The 16,431-nt window shown below is 43.4% G+C and overlaps 1 protein-coding gene across 4 annotated transcripts in view; it reads right to left on the bottom strand.

The window, feature by feature from the left end:
- The window catches only part of LOC117000330 (cytochrome c oxidase assembly factor 1 homolog), a 57,252-nt gene that overhangs the window by 40,599 nt on the left and 222 nt on the right, over nucleotides 1–16,431 (bottom strand). For 3 of the 4 annotated variants that reach the window (XM_033067891.2, XM_033067913.2, XM_033067905.1), the window contains exon 1: nucleotides 16,158–16,223. The exons of the other annotated variant lie outside the window; for it this stretch is intronic. The gene's annotated coding sequence lies outside the window, so the exon portion shown is untranslated. Of the gene's footprint in view, nucleotides 1–16,157; nucleotides 16,224–16,431 lie in introns of those variants that run through there. 4 annotated transcript variants of the gene reach the window in all.

Genomic DNA, 16,431 nt, shown 5'->3' with positions numbered 1-16,431 from the left:
CAGATCAATATACATGTGTATACAGACATGTTAAGAGAAGAAAACATTTCTGACATGTTCTTATAAGAGAATTAAATTGGTGAAGGCAGATTTCTGAGCTCAGCACACACTAGAAGTGCATCCTCAAAACTGTATATTTGGCTGACTTTAGGAAACATTGTGCACTGTGAGAAACTGTGAACATCTAAGGATGGGACAATGACAGGGAGAGGAATACCCAGTCTGGGACCAAAGCCCGCATCAGGAGCAAGCAAGAGGGGCAACTCCAGGATTGAGAGGTAGAACAGGCCATGCAGGGAACAGGCACTAAGGAAGTTACAGGACTAATGCATGGCTTGCATGCTATCCATGGTTGGATACATCCTTCCAGAGCTACCTTTAAGAGGCAGCACTTGACTCAAGCAAACCGGGCTCTGCTTGTCTCTCCATGCCTTGGCTTAGTCCCTACCCACAGATCCCATCCCTGACTGCTCTCAGGACCACTCCCAGATAATGCACTCCTGATGCCAGTCACGGCACTGCTTTATAATGCAGCTCAGGGAAAGATGGAGGAGGAAGAAGAGAACAAACTTAATTGATTATTGATGACTCAGAATAACTAGAAAATGTGCTAAAAGCAAATTTGTTTCATCAATGGCAGCGCATTGCTGTTTGCCTTACCTCCCATCAGACTAGGTCATCCCAATTCCTTTTCTCCATTTAATGGTGACATAGCTAAGTGGCCAGGAAGAAGCTGTCTCACCTATCATAAAAACACAGTACACAGTAATCATAGGAAGCTACTGTTAAGACAAAGCCATGACCTCCACATTTAAGAATCTGCTGGTCTGTAATCCTGAAGAACATATTTATTAGCAAAATCCTATTTTTATAAGTACAAATCAAGACAAACCTTCCTTCAGCACTGTACCAGATTTATGAATCATGAGTCCTGCAGTGAATGAGATTTTGCTTCAGAAATAAAATTGCTTGCTCAACTGCAGAATGCTTCAGTCTTCTTTTTCTACAACTACTGCTTAGTCTCAAACCAGAACAAAACAGCTCTGGAATTATACATGCACTAAAAGTCTTCTTAGTATCAACCAGATCCAGTATAAACACATAATTATGAGTTTCTGACATTTGCTCCATTAGCAGCATTTTCAATATCTGGCTACTTTGCAACACTTAGCAGCTAAGTAAAGTAGGTCTAGCACAGTCAGATGAGGATTTTTTTGTTTTGGGGGGGATGGCAGTGCTAGAGGTTTCCCAGATATCCCTTATTTCAAAGCAGGAAAAAAACAATGGCCAGCTCTGTATCAAACCACAGGTCAACAGATTTCAATGGTCCAAGGTTAAAACTGGCCTCCAGCTAGCTGCACAGACTTATCCCATAGGTATTAAACAGGAAACTTTTAAAGCTTAAAAATAGTTACAGTCATGTGACTTTTCCTTGTAAAAGGATTTTAAATCATGTACATGAAGACTACAACTTTTTCCTCCTTTGAAATGTTTGTGTTTGACACTTTCTCTAAAGCACAGCAAGTCTGTGTTTTTCTCTCTTGGACAGGCTGTAGGTTGAGTTTTGTTTTTGCTATTCTCTTTTCTTTCACAAATCAAGCTGTCAGCAGCACAGGAAGTAATTCTGTAACTGGGACACGTAAGAGCTCTGTTCTGAGACTGCATTGCTGCCTCCAGTAAAGTCACCCTTGGAAACAAGAGCACTTGAGAGTATCTTAGCACACAGTGAAAGGCTTTTTGCTACGGTTTATTTAGCTGAAAAGGAAAAACATAATTCAAGGAAAAAGCTCCAGAGCTTAGAGATACAGAAAGTATGAAGTCACTCCTGAGCTGCCTGCTACTGCAGGCCACAACCTCTAAAAGAGCACTGTGTTTGAATATCCACTTCTGTGGGGACAATGCTTTTGAGATGGGAGATAAACCTAGCTTTCTTGGACTGATATGAAAGCTAAACAGTAATACATGCTCCTCTCCTACTACACAAACACTCCCAAAACTAAGGGAGTCCAGCCTGATTCCAAAGGGCCACGCTGTGCACAGCTGATTGCTGCATTGCTTTAGCCTGCTATTAACTTCTTCCTCTCTGCTCCTTACTTACTGCTCCATATCACAGCTCCTAGGTGTTCTCTCCACATGTCCAGACTTCAACCCCAGCAGATCCATCCCATCTGTCCCCAGATGCCACATCTAGCCACCACTGCCCAGGTGGCCCAGTTTACCTAACTTCGATCTCCTGCAGGGACTTGGAGCTATCTCCACCATCAGATGCTCTGTGCTTACCCAGCCCAGCCATGTAATTAGCAGTGCAGCTGCACAGCCACCAACCTGCCAGCACACATGTGGCAGACCACTTCTTGGCAACTATTAATCACATATTGCATAAGAAACAGTCCCTTAATGCAGGCGAGTCTTTCCACTCCCAAATAATGTAAAAGACATAAAAGCTTTTGGCCATGCAGAAAAGTGAACAAAATGAGTAGTAATTAACTCTCATGACTACAAAGGCCAACAACTTCAGCACTGGCAAAGGGGATCAGAGGCAGCTGAGCTGAGAAAGAACTGTAGCAGAACAAGTATTTGCCTGGGAGCAAGCACTGCCTGAGTGCTTATTTTAGAATGAATAGTCATGTTAGTCAACTAGAGCTAACTTTTGAACAAATAGCTCCCATTACAGCATACCAGGGTACACTAGATGCATCCTGTGATGTACTAACTGACAACCTACTGCTAAGTTCTTTTTTTCAGAAATTAAAAAACTCCCACAATTTATCCTTCATAACTGATTCTGGGTTTTGGCACAATCTTTTCACAGATTAATGGAAATGAACCTAAAATGGACTTAATTATTGCAGCATGAGATATTTACATTCAGCAGGAGCATGTGGTTTGCAAAGAAAAAAAAAAGGCACCAAAGTTTTTCTGTAAATCAACACATGTGATTGTTCCTCACTATATCAGGACAGGCAAGTTATGGTGCACTAAATGTCCTTGGTGTTTCTGACCTTTCAGCACAACTGCAGCCTGTAAGCACCAGGATTTGGTCTGCTGTTCAGCAGCATACTATGCAGCCTGACACACCCTTCATGCCACTTACTTAAAATACCAGTGTGGACAACGAATATGACTCTCATGGTTTTCAAGAAGTAGGGGAAGAGAGCTTGGATTTGGAGAGTGATTTATAAAGCAGATAGAATTCATCCTGAAAATATTAAGTAAAATGTGTTATGATTATTACCGTGAAAATAAATGTATCTCATCTGGAAACACATGAATTCAGTAGTAAAAAATTCAGGAGTAAAAATTTCTGTTCTATATGAACTACTTCACACCAGTCATAAAGGGATTTGACAGGGATTAAAGATTCAGTTGTCAGCTGCTATGTCCTTTAATTAGCTTCCTAACATCCATACTGACTGAAGCAGCATGTTCCCAATTTAGCAAATTAGGCTGTCTCTGTCCAAGTTTCACTGTAGCTCTGAAGACCTGAAAAAGAGTATTAAATGCAGTGATTCTTCTGCCCCCTAGTAGACATAATCTACTATATGGATTTTCTTCTGTGCAGGCTTTTGTGGAATGGACAACAGAAGTATTTAACCTAAATTCCAGAAGCTGCATAAAGTGCGTGTGGCTCTTCATGATCTTTTGAGACCTGTTTGACAATACGTTTGCTATGACCAGTTCTTGTATATCCTATTTTTACTTCAGGTTCACACAAAACTTCACCACATACATTCATTCACAACTTCACATCCATATCACAGTTAGGTATGGATGGCCTTGCTTGCAAAGCGCTTGACAGGACTTTGGGGTCCTCTGCCACAGACAACTCAGACCCCAACTGTTTAATCCAGCCAAAACTTCTTCACCCCTGTTTTGCACTCCCACCTGTAATGTGGAGATGATAAAATTCAACATTTCCAGCTAAATAATCTTCAACTTTTTAAACTGTACACTTCTTAGGTCAGAGGATCAACTATATATTCACCCAGAATCAAGCACAAAATCATTCCTTAATTTAACTCTCTGTGTAAGAATCAGCCCCTAAGATGTTAACCAGCTCTTGTTTCACTGCGTTTTTAAAGTTCAAATCAACTGTAAATCAGACTTTGGGTCATTAGGTTTACCTTGTTTCTATCCCCCTGTCTTTCTATGATCTGGGTGATTCCAGGCAAGTTTCTTGCTGGTCTTACACTTGTTTTTGCCATATTAGACTGCTGGAGCCATGCAAGAAACTGTAATAACAATACTTACTGCCCAGCTTTGACAGGGCATAGCTATTTTTACTGGATTACTTTTCTGGCACAGCATTTAAAGCATCAAATGATTTGACACCTGTAATTTTATACTTGGAATAATACAAGGTATTCATACTTCTTTTGTAATATAAGATAAAAGTGAACACTACATATGTTCTCATTCCAGCGCTGCTGTCTGACAGCTATTTGCCCAAGGAGAAAAAAGTACTGTTACATTACAGAATTATGTGGAAAAGTAAAAGCTATGGAAAAGAAATCATTAAATAACTAACATATTCCCCTGCTAGCACTAGACTGTTCCCTGCAGCATGTTTCAGAGTGTTTTGTCCAGTCTGGTTTTACAAGTTTCACACTACTTTCATTTATATATTTAATACAGCGCTGAGTCCAATGTGGTTTGGTGCTGCTTATTTTCCTTGTCTTTCAACTAGAAGACTCAGTGCTAGACCAGCTGTTCATATGGAATCAGCTCCAAAATTACTGAAAAAATATCTGGACACTTTCCACTGACTTCAACAGGCTTTGGATCAGGCTCAGGAAAAGAAGACGAATACATTTCATGTAAGACTAAGCAGGTTACAGTCAGCAAAGTATAAAGAGGATTAGCTGTGTACAGTCCAAAGGCACGTTACCCTGCATGCTGAAACTCCTGCTTAACACACTTTCACTTTCACAGAGAGAAAGGGCCAGATTCGCTCCTGGTGCTCTGCCACTAAGTCAATGCTACCACACAAGGAATGAGTGTGATCCTGAATCCACCCAGTTAACCTCATTACAACTGGTATTTTCCTAAACTAGAGGTGAGAAAATTTATTTTCTAAAATTGCCGAACCAGTAAGCAAATCATAGAATAATAGAATGGTTTGCTTGAAAGAGACCTTAAAGGTTGTCTAGTTTCCAACCCTCCTTCCCCCCACCAAGGGCTTTTTGCTTTTCAGCTAAGTTTGGCTCTTCAGAGACTCTATGGAAGGAGTATCAGGAAAAACACAATAGATTTTGTCTCTGTCAGGGAAATACAAACTCTTTTTTACTTCAGAATTTAAAATGAGTTATATTTGGTTTAAGACACACATATCTAGACCTCCACTTTCTGTCACCAAAAGAGATGGGCAACCCCAAACCAACTTTATTGAGCTCTACATATATGACCCCATATACTACAACATACCCCGCTGTGTATGCTTTGAGAGCATGTCTTCTGAAAGCTAGAATGCCTCTTATCAGGGATTATTCTACCCATGGGGGATTTATCCTGAACAATACCATCAAATGAAAATGGTGGTGAGCAGTTATTCTTCCCACCCTTCAGAAGTTCACGGTAAAACATGTCAGTGTTAGGGATGTTCTCAGCTGCTGAGAATGCTTTAATCAACCACTTTTTTTCTGCTCCTTCTGTTCCCTAGGGACAGAGGACTTCATGGCACTGCTTTTTTGTGCAATGTGTACAGTTACAACCTATGCCAGAAGTATGCCATTAATGAATGAACACTGGGGGGGTGTGCGTGTGAAGCAGATGACATTGTTCTTTTGATCTTCTGAGCTCCACCACTGCAGCAGACAGGTGTCTAAACTACTTTATTAATGCACTGAAGTCTTCCATCATTTCTCAAACAATACTGAAGGAAAAATCAGAATTTCATAATGTGTGATTTTATGTTCTTCCAGTTCAAATCTAGGTGGAAGTAGGGGGGAAAAAGATTATTTCTTAATTTATTTCTTAATTTTCCAGGGGGATGGGAGGAATATTGGATGTGCTTGCATTCTCTGAGGCAGCCAACAGAAGTTTCTCAAATTTCTGTTTAATTTCAAAGCAGTTTCCACACAACATTGGAGGTGTTTAGCTTTAGGTACAATTTTGAAACTAATTCAACAGAGCAAGATAATGGATTAGAAGTATTTTTATGGATAACATAGAACCAGAATAAGCATGTTTAAAAATCATAGAGGTTTATGGACATGATTATAGCAATGGTTTTAGCCTCCAACATATGAATAGCAGTGAAAAACAACCCAACTGCTATGAGGCCACAGAAATACATGGAAGAAAGTTTATATGCAAATGCCTGTAGGAAAACAATGTAGAAAATCCTTGATAACCCTTCCAAATATATTATTCTAATCTGGCATTGTGATGAAAAACTGAATCCACCCAAATTTTCCCAAATTGAATGACATTTCCAAGGGGAAGAGAAAAAGAAGCAATCTAGGACCTCTGTTCTGTAAAAGAAACAAATCAAATCACCACTTCACAGGCAGCTAAGCTGATGTAACAAGTCCCTGTTCCAATATTCTAACATCCTCACAGTAAATAATTTCCCCTAATATGTAATGTAAACCTACTCTCAGTTTAAAACTATTTCCTCTTGCCCTATTATAACAGGCCCTTGTAAAAAGTCTCTCTCCATCTTTCTAAAAGTCCGCTTTAGGTACAGGAAAGCTGCTCCAAGATCTCCCTGGAGTCTCCTCTCCTCTCCTCTCCTCTCCTCTCCTCTCCTCTCCTCTCCTCTCCTCTCCTCTCCTCTCCTCTCCTCTCCTCTCCTCTCCTCTCCTCTCCTCTCCTCTCCTCCCCTCCCCTCCCCTCCCCTCCCCTCCCCTCCCCTCCCCTCCCCTCCCCTCCCCTCCCCTCCCCTCCCCTCCCCTCCCCTCCCCTCTCTTCCCTTCTTTTCTCTTCTCAGAACATCCCCAACTCTCTCAGTCTGACATCAAAAGAGAGGTACTCCAGCCTTTTGAACATCCTTGTAGCCCTCCTCTGGATTTGTTCTAACAGGTCCTTGTCCTTCTTATGTTGGACAAAGCATTTTCCATAGGGTCTCATGAGAACAGAGCGAGGGGCAGAATCTCCTCCCTGGCTGTGCTGGCCACACTGCTTTGAAAGCAGCCCGGGAAATGGCTGAATTTTTGGGCTGCAAGCGCACATTGCTGGATAATATCAAGCTTCTCATCAACCAACACCCCCAGCTCCTCCCCAGCACTGCTCTGAATCCATTTTCTGCCTGTTTGTGCTTGGGATTGCCCCAACCCATCTGCAGCACCTTGCACTTGGCCTTGTTGGACTTCTTGAAGTTCACACAGACTTACCTCTCAAGCCTGCCAAGTGTCATCACTTCCCTCCACACCTCTCAGTTTGGTACCACTGGCAAATCTGCTGATCCTCCACCTCATGTTTGTCATTTAGTCAGCCATTTATCTCACTATGCCAGAGAAAGCTACCCACCTTTCTGCTGTTTTTCTTCCAGGCTAACAGGTCAAAATGGGTAACGGGGAGATCCAACATGTGTCAGAAGCAGGGCATGGTAAGCAGCAGAATTACAAAGACCAAGGACTCCTGAAGAGGAAAAAAGGACTGGGGACTGCCACATCTCTCTTCGTGCAAACTGAAATTGTCTGAGGGTGTCTCATGGAAAAACTGTCTTATTGCAAGGACTTGTTATTATAAGGGAAGGGGTAATTGACAGGAGAAGTAGAACAAGTAAGGGTCCTGTCCTTTGAGAAGGGTGTATATCAGGCTGCAAACTAGAGTGGTAGAAATCCCATAGGTCTGAAGAGGATTTCATGGGTAGAATAAACTGTGTACATGTGCAGTAGCTGCAACACACAGGAACGGGGGATGTATAATCTATATGCAAATAACTATGTTATTCCCCCATGAAAGCATGGGCCTGACTGCACAGCCATGTCTACACCAAGTCTGCTTTTTCTGATATGTTGCACTTCATATGCATGGCTGGACAGCAGAGCACGCACACAGAGCTGCTCCTGTGACTGGAGAAGCTCATGTCCTGTAGCTTCTATGTGTGCTCACAGCACCAACATCCAGAATTCCCAGGCATGCAGCAACCAGTTCAGAAGTATCAGCTCTCTACAGCTACCACACATCTGGAAAGCCTAGACAAATTTATGAAGCCCTCAAAATCTGCCTAAATGTGATTCCCAGTGCAAAGAGTAAATGTGTCTGGGAAAAGGAAGCCTGTAGCATCTAGGAAGTCCTTTGCTACCTGCACAAATGCAAACACAGGACACCAAAAGTTTAGGAACACCTGTTCCTAATGAAGTGAAGGCAGGGCTGGAGCTTAAGTCTCAAATTTTTCCCGTCTTCTCTACTGACTTGATTTACCACAATTACATTTGATAATGAATTTGAGAGGACGTGCTCTCACATAATGGAAATACAAGAGATGTCTTGCATTTCAGCTTCACAAATGTGCCTGGTACTGATGCCCTTACAAAAGCTGCATAAAGAACTTATTTCAGGTCAAGACACCCAGGAAGAAAATAACTGTAAACAAGAGGCTATGCACTAAGATGAGAATCCACTCTTCTCTCTTCTTTAAATGGCATTGGCTTATAAAATTAATTGCTTACACACCTCACAGAGACGCAGTACTTAATTAATATTTGTTAAGTGCTTTGCAATTCTGACGGAAGACATCATACTGTTGTGCATCATGATTAATACAGTGTGAAAGTGATGCCATTGGTGTTGCTCAAGCAGAATGCTGAAAGGGTATCTATTCAGTTTTTGATTTAAAAAGGGGAATGGAGATGGAAAAGGTTGAGGAAAGCAATTTAAAACTCAGCCTAAAGAGAAGGGGAGAACTGGAAAGGAGAGAAGCTAAAACATTTTTCAGAGGTATTTACTGTGTGAGGAGCATTTATTCCTGCAAAACTAAAGTGTAAGTGCCTACAGCAAAATCCTGGCTCCAATCAAGTACACGGAAAATGTTTCACTGACTTCAGTGAGGTGAAGATTGTTAATTTTTGTTATAATTTCCAGCAGATGCATCCCATATGCAGTTTTGCAATTTTGCACGGTTCTTTGTTTATAGTTTAGGTTCAGGAAATAACCTCATCAAGCTCAGGCATGCTCACCACGTAAAGGCAACTGCTCAGCTTCTAATCTTTCTACTACATCCCACACTTGGAGTAAATTTTTCCATTCCGTTAATGAACTTCGACTTGAGCTACCTACTTAAGCTGGTGGCAAAACTCCAATTAAATGAAAGTTCTGTGTAGATCACTGTAGATTTTGTAATAAACATGGGAAGCAAACATCCTGTGTTTAACAGTGTATACCCCTGGAGTTAATTCATTTACTCCGAAGCCTGTGGAATTCTGACTGGAAAAACAAATCAAACAAACAAATCCCCAAACTCCCAAAGCAACAAAAATTCAGGCAACTTATTTTTTTAAGCATTAGCCCTTCATACCTAGCAAGATTAATGTTCAGAGAAACATGTTCCTCTACTTCTGGAAAAGGCAGAGTTAATTCAACTGAAAGCTTTGCACCTGTGAGGCTCAAAGAAGAAAGGTTAAAAAAAGTAGCAAGGGAGAGGCACCAAAATTTGAGAGAAGGTACCTGTGAGCTTCTAGTATTAAGAAGAATCACTTTAAAGCAGGAGCCTACAGCTATTTTAAGTAGGAAACTAGGTGAAAATGTTCTAGGCTTCAAATTTTGAAATATTTCTATTTTTGACAATGGTCGAAGACTGTGGTGTACATGGGGGTCTTGGTAAGCTATTAATTACCACTTTCCAAGTGGTGTGTGATGGCTTCCATCTTCTTAATGTACTCCTGTTCAACACAGGAAATCTTAGAAATACTATTTATTCTAAAGCATCTATTAAGGTGGGTTCTCTAACCATGCTACGTGTAGAAATGTTGTACTACAGCAAATCAGCACTTGTAGAGCAGTTTTGTTTCCATGCAACTGCTAGACCAAATGTAATGATCAAATTGCACACAGCAGCTCTACCCTTCACTTGTTCTAGCATGCTATGTGTTTTTAACTGTAGTGCAGGCTCTGAAGCATGTAGGCTTGTAGTTTTCTCTCTTAGTGCTTGTACAGCTGTGTCTACAAATGTATGTGTCCAGTAAAATCCAAGGAAATGTTCCTGGATGCCAGGATGAAGCTTAGATAGCTGCAGCTCTAATAACTCACATTGTAGTTCTAAGTGCTGACAGTTGCTTTCCAATCCTACTGGAATAAGCAACATCATTCTTCCATCTAAACTCAGTAGTCAAAATGTGTTGGTGTATGAACTACATCATGCTGCTATTCTCAGGATCCTAAGGAGAGATGGTATTAAGGTGCCAAGGCAAAAATTCAAGCCTAAAGAGTTTACTGACTGGAAGTTAAATGTGTGATACTTAAGTCACGCAAAAAGAGTGCGGTGTGACTGTTGTCAACATGTAGGCTGTATCTCCTTCCTAAGAATGCTTATTAGTAAGATACTTACTGGACAACCAGTAGCACCATATATGGCAAATGTTTCCCCAAGTTCTGCCTTTATTATGACTGGAGATAATGGTGCACAGGTAGTACAGTGGAAAAACCATTCTGTCAACTTCTTGGCATGGGTACTGACAGGGAAAGCCACTAAAGGAATGCTAACTACAGTAAATTCACGAATACAAGCTGCACTGAGTATAAGCCGCATCTCTGGGTGTTGGCAAATATTTTGTTTTTTGTTCATAAATAAGCCGCACCCGAGTATAAGCTGCTCTGTCGTTCGCAGCGAGGACCCGGCTCGGGCTGTGCAGGCTCGGCCCGTTCGGGGCTGCTGATGGGGCCAGGTGGCCCAGCCCGGCGCTGCCGCTCAGTGGGGCCGCTGGGGGCAGCTGCCGCTGCCACTGGGCTCGGTCACCACGGCCCGGCGCTGCCCCGTGGTGGCAGGCAGGGACAGGGCCCCCCTCGCTCCCACGGCGGCGGGCGGGGACGGAGCACCCCGCCTCCACCCTAAGCTGCGGCAATGACGGCACGGGGCTCCCGCCGCCTCCCCGAGCCACGGCAATGGCGGCACGGGGCCCCCCGTCTCTCCCCCGGGCTGCGGCAGAGGAGGGAAGGAGAGAGCTCTCCCACCTCTCTCCCTGCCCCCCGTGCTGCCTCCAGGGAGCCAGGCTCCACCTGCAGCACAACAGAGTAACAATTTGTAACAATCGCGAAATGCCGGCTTTGCAGCTGCTCGGCTCGGCACTCTGGCTGGCACTTCTGAGGTTGTAAATGTCAGAAAATTATTCACATATTAGCTGCTCCTGAGTATTAGCCGCATTTCCGGTTTGGGAGAAAAATCTTAGTCAAAATGGTGCGGCTTGTATTCGTGAAATTACTGTACCTATTTTACAGAGTTTTTAATTTTGTGGAGGGCCCAAAAGAAAATTATATCAGAAATCAGAGTAAGCAAGGTTATATGTAAGAGTTAGTGATTTTTTGCATGGGGCTGAGAGGATATGAAGGATTTTGTAGATAATAATGTTTCTCATTTTTAGATCTCATGAAAAACACCATTCTGCTAAATAAGGTATTTCCTGGCTTGTTTTCCTCACTGTGTGTCCATCTAAATTATTCCTGACTCTTTACCTGGCAAGATAAAGACTGACTTTTTCCTACTGGCTTACACTTTTTCCCCCAGCAGGCTGAACAGCAGCCCAGCAGCAACCTCCAATAAAACCACACCTGTATGGAAAGTATCTCAATTTCCTCTAAGCCTATGAAATGAATCCTAATCACTCTTATCTCACATGCTTTCCAGAGCAGGTTCTTGCAGTTCCCTAACCTTTTAACTTTTGCATCTGTCCCTGGTTTTAATGTTAAAACTTCTCGTCGTGGTTCTCTTATGCCATGAACAGGACAAATCTATTTATTTTTATCTCTAGCAAGACTTGTATCCCTTCTACTTACTTATAACCTGCCAAAATGAACTACCTGTATCCACAAATGCCTCTGTACTCTGAGTATCTTTTTAGTTGGTCCTCCTTCCCAGGTACTCCACATACCTTTACCAGCCTCACTTCACGGATCCCTCATGTTACACTAAAATGAATGTTGTTCACATAATCATGTATTTTCGACTAATATAGATCTTGGTATCACCCTGTGTTTACACCTTTATTTTCTGGGGTTCACCAATAACACACAACCAGTTTAGAGGCTCCTGTAGAGTGCTAAAAGACTGAACACAAGTGGTGTGAGGTCTTTGGGACTGTTTTAGATTCTGTTGAATCAAATTCCCTTATGGATATTGACATTTCTTATGGGTCTTCCTTCTGGGGGAGTTCAATATGTCAATTTAAATTATTTTAATGCTAGACTGGATTCTTATAAGTACTGCTGGCTATGTCTGTATCAGGAATAAGCATGAGTCTGCAAATTAAAATACCTGATACTGAGGGTTGTGTTCCCGCTATGGGTTCTGTATGTGTGGCAGGTTTAGGTTAGCTCTTGCCTGCCCTCATGGAGTTTCCTGCCTCTGAGTTGTGGAGAGTCTTGAGCATTCACTGGTGGTGCAGCCTCTGGTGATCTGAGAACTTCATGTTCAAGTCAAAGTGCAGTACATGGAGACAATCTGTTTCAAAGCCACGCTCTTGGCTCTCACTCATTTAACATCATCAAAGTGAGAGTCTGCACTAATGCTGGTGCACAGATCAACACCTGTCAGACAGTCTGGGAGATTACTGTTGCCATTAATGAACTTAATCCACATCTGGAGAATGCACACAGGGATGTGGAAGATTTCTATCTCTTTGTTAGTTAATGGGAGAAGCTTACAAAGCCAATCTTCAAAGCAGATACAGCTACAGATAGGAAAAAAGAAAACATTCCCTTTTCACTTGCCTCCAGTCTGATCTATGAGAAGTCTAAAAACATGATGGCAGAATACATTTTGATGTAATGGATAATTGGGCTTACTATGCTTAATGCAGTGATCAAATTAATAGCAGGATTGACTTTTTATTTAGTATAGTAAGGGGTAAGAAACGCAGGGGAAAGCCCCTATGATCTGATGTGTACCAAAGATATGCAGAGTACTCTCAGAGAGCTCTGGAAATAGGGACTATGTATTTTAGTTGGTGGTATGCTATGCAAACACTTAGTGAAAACACTTAAATACCAAGAAAAGCAAAATACTCTGCCCTGAGGCAAGGGGGTTGGGGTGGTTAAATTCAACTGCTAATACTGCTGTGCAATTGTTTAAAAACCACCACTGCACCACAGCAGATGAAAGGATTCTGTCATTTACAACATTTAATACCAGAAAGGATCCCCGAAACATGCTAAAAGACACATGCCAGAATAAAGTACCTGGTGGTGCTTTTTCAAGTTGCTCACAACAGGGAAAAGAGTAAGAAGTAATGCTGAAGTGATAATTTGAAATTGTACTAACATATTCCAATATACTTGTGTATCAGATAGCTTTTCAAAAGTATACTCTCAAGAACTTTCTACTCCTTACAATATACTAACTAGAAAAAAGTAAAACTGCATTTTCAAGAGGTTAGCTCCCACACTAGCCTAATGGTCATGTAACTGCTCCTCCCAGAAACTGAGATATAAAATAGCCTTTTTCTGCAACCTCCTCAGTTATGCAAAATCACAGCTCAAAATTGTGGACTGAGTCACTAACAGCAGTACAGAGAAACAGAAAAATCCAGCTAAGTGCTTTTCTTCCACCTCTCCCCTCCCACTTGCTTGAATATGCAAGTATTTGTCGACTTCTGTTTTAGCGGCACTTCTACAGCTGGAAGCTGGACAAGCAGAGTTCTACACACAGTAGCCGTCTAGAGCTGATGCAGCCACCTTTCAGATCTGTGCCTAGAGCATCCTCCTAGTTCCCAGAACAACCATAAGCTGGGCTGCCACCGAACCATGCCCAGAGCTGCTCCGAGAGCTGTGCTGCAGCATGGGGAAGGCAGCACAGGCAAATGGGGGAAGCTGCTGTGCTCATACAGAAGGAGCTGGGCTGTTTAACAGACAAGATGCATTCACCTTGTGCTGGCTAAACTGGAGCAGGTATAAAAGAAAGGCCAAGTGCCCTAACAGCCACATTGCTTAGGGAGGGTGTGAGTGGGCTGTCTCTTTGTGTGAGGTCCAACTCTCAAGGTGCCTTAAGTGTAGTGAAAACAACCCCCAGCATCAGCTCTTCTTCCTGCTTGATTTTATGTTGTGGTCACAGCTGCAAAGGTAAGGATGTTATTTTTGCTCCTCTGGCATTGAGTCAAAACACAGAAGTTTGTATTCAAAAAGGGGCCTGGAAAGTACTGTATTAACAGACGTGCAAAGCCTCTGACTTCTGGGGAATAACGAGCTTTGAAGTTACACACACTCAGCAATAATCCACGCAAACTTCATTAATTTCAGAACTGCAACAGCAAAGTACTACTTAGAAAAAGCTGTAAGATAGTAATGAAGGCTTTGGGGTTTATTTTTATTTTTAATCCCAAAAGCTCCTTATCTCCCTTCTCCATGTTTTTTCATTCAATTTACAGTAGTCTAAAGCTCATCTAATGAAAAAATGACACATTAAGTTTGGCTAATGTTCCCCCTCCTTCCCCCTTTGTAAGAATCCTTTCTTCCTTGGGGAGTAAATACAACTTTTCAGTTGGTACATTGCTTGTTTAAGATAACTTTCCTTTGCACTTCGTGTTTAATAGAATTTGGCTGATCTGGGGTATTTCAGCACTTAAACAATGGAGATAGTGAGAGCAGCAATTTTTCTCAAGTCTTAAATAGCAAAAGGATGTCTAGGCAGAAAGGCAGTATTTTGTTATCTGTCAACATGCATGTATCTTTCTCTATCACACCCCAGTAAAGTTTGAGAACCCTTGACACGTTCTACTGCACGATATGAAACACTGGTTTACTGTTCAAATTTGAGTCGAAGTTTAGAGTCAAAGAGTAGTTGCAGTTTAACACTAGATTTAAGTGCAGGTCTGAGAAGTTGCTGCTGGAACGGGGCTGCTCATGCCACTTTTCCCATCCTACTACTGGGCTGTGCAGCTGCAGTGCATGCCATGTCCAGAAAGCCTTGATGCACTGGAAAAAAATCAACTTTGAAAAAGCCAGCTGATTCCTAAGTCTGATGCACGATGTTCAGCTGGGCGGTGGAACAGGGCCACCTTGCTGTCGCAGCCTGCTATTACTCCACCCTTTGAGGTTGTACTACGGATTTTTGAAATTTGTTTCAACACTTCATCAAAAACTGGCTCTAAAAGAAGCAACCCAGGACACTCATACTTCAAGTTACATGCTCTCTTCTTGCACATAGAGTTCACGTGAATGAGCAGAAAGAAACCAACTAGGCTGGAAAGAAGGAGCAACCAGCCTCACCAGTAAGAACGGATAGGGGAAATCTTACTTGTTTCAGTGATCACAGCAGACTTAAACAGGGAAATTCCAAATTTTATACAGAAAGAAACACAGCAATCCCATTCTTTGCAGTGTTTGAACATTTAACCTGCTCAAGACAACCTGACTGCTTCACCAGCTGCACCTGAACAACAAAGTGAATCTGATTGCAGATTCCCTACCACATGGATGAGTCACTGCAACCAACTTGCTTTATGTTCGCCCGACCTCTTCACATTTCCTCTGGCTGTGCTCCTGCCACCGAATTCCCCACAGTGCAGGGCACGCTGGCCTGGGCCTATTTAAGCAACGAGATGTTTTTTGCTGTAGTCCTGATTACTGTGTACCAGGCTTTCTTTGCAGCTTGCCAGATAAACTTGCCTCGCACACCTCTTCTGAAGGCGGCCGAGAGGTATCTTAAGTGCGAATACCATTAACAGGGCGGGAGGAGAAATGTGTTCACGCTCTCGGGGTCACTGAGCATGATGCCACTCGTTGTGATGCCACCGGTCGGTGCCCCCGGTTTGACCCCCGCCGCCTTGCAGGCGCCCGCCGCTCTCTGCTGTGCCCGGGGCCCCGTCGCACTCCCCCGGTGCAAACCCCCTCCCGCGCCTCTTCCCGCCCCCGCGGGGCCCCGGCCGCCCCCCGCGGCCATTTTGCGCCGGGCCGAGCCCGCCGGGAGAGTCGGCGGGGCTCGTTCGGGTGCGGCGGTGCCGGCGGGAGCGGCGGCGGGGCCTGCCCTGGCCGCGCCCTGGGCTCGCCCGCCCATCCCCACTCACGGCAGCCGTGGCCGGCGTCGGGCTCACGCGGGCGGCGCGGGGGCCGCCATTGCTGCGGTGCCGGCGGGGCGCGGCAGGGGGCGATGGCGGCAGGCGCTGCGAACGGCGGACGGGAGGGAAGGGTGTTACAGCGCCTCCTGACTCGGAAGGGACCCGCAGGGATCATCGAGTCCAACTCCTGGCACTGCACAGAACAGCCCCAAGAGTCCATGCACGCGAGAGCGTTGTCCAGACGCTTCTTGAACTGTGTCAGACTTGGTGCTGTGACCACTTC

Source organism: Catharus ustulatus, chromosome 1 (genome assembly GCF_009819885.2).
Source record: "Catharus ustulatus isolate bCatUst1 chromosome 1, bCatUst1.pri.v2, whole genome shotgun sequence".
Classification (NCBI taxonomy): Eukaryota; Metazoa; Chordata; class Aves; order Passeriformes; family Turdidae; genus Catharus; species Catharus ustulatus.
This window is presented reverse-complemented; position numbering and strand designations above follow the sequence as displayed.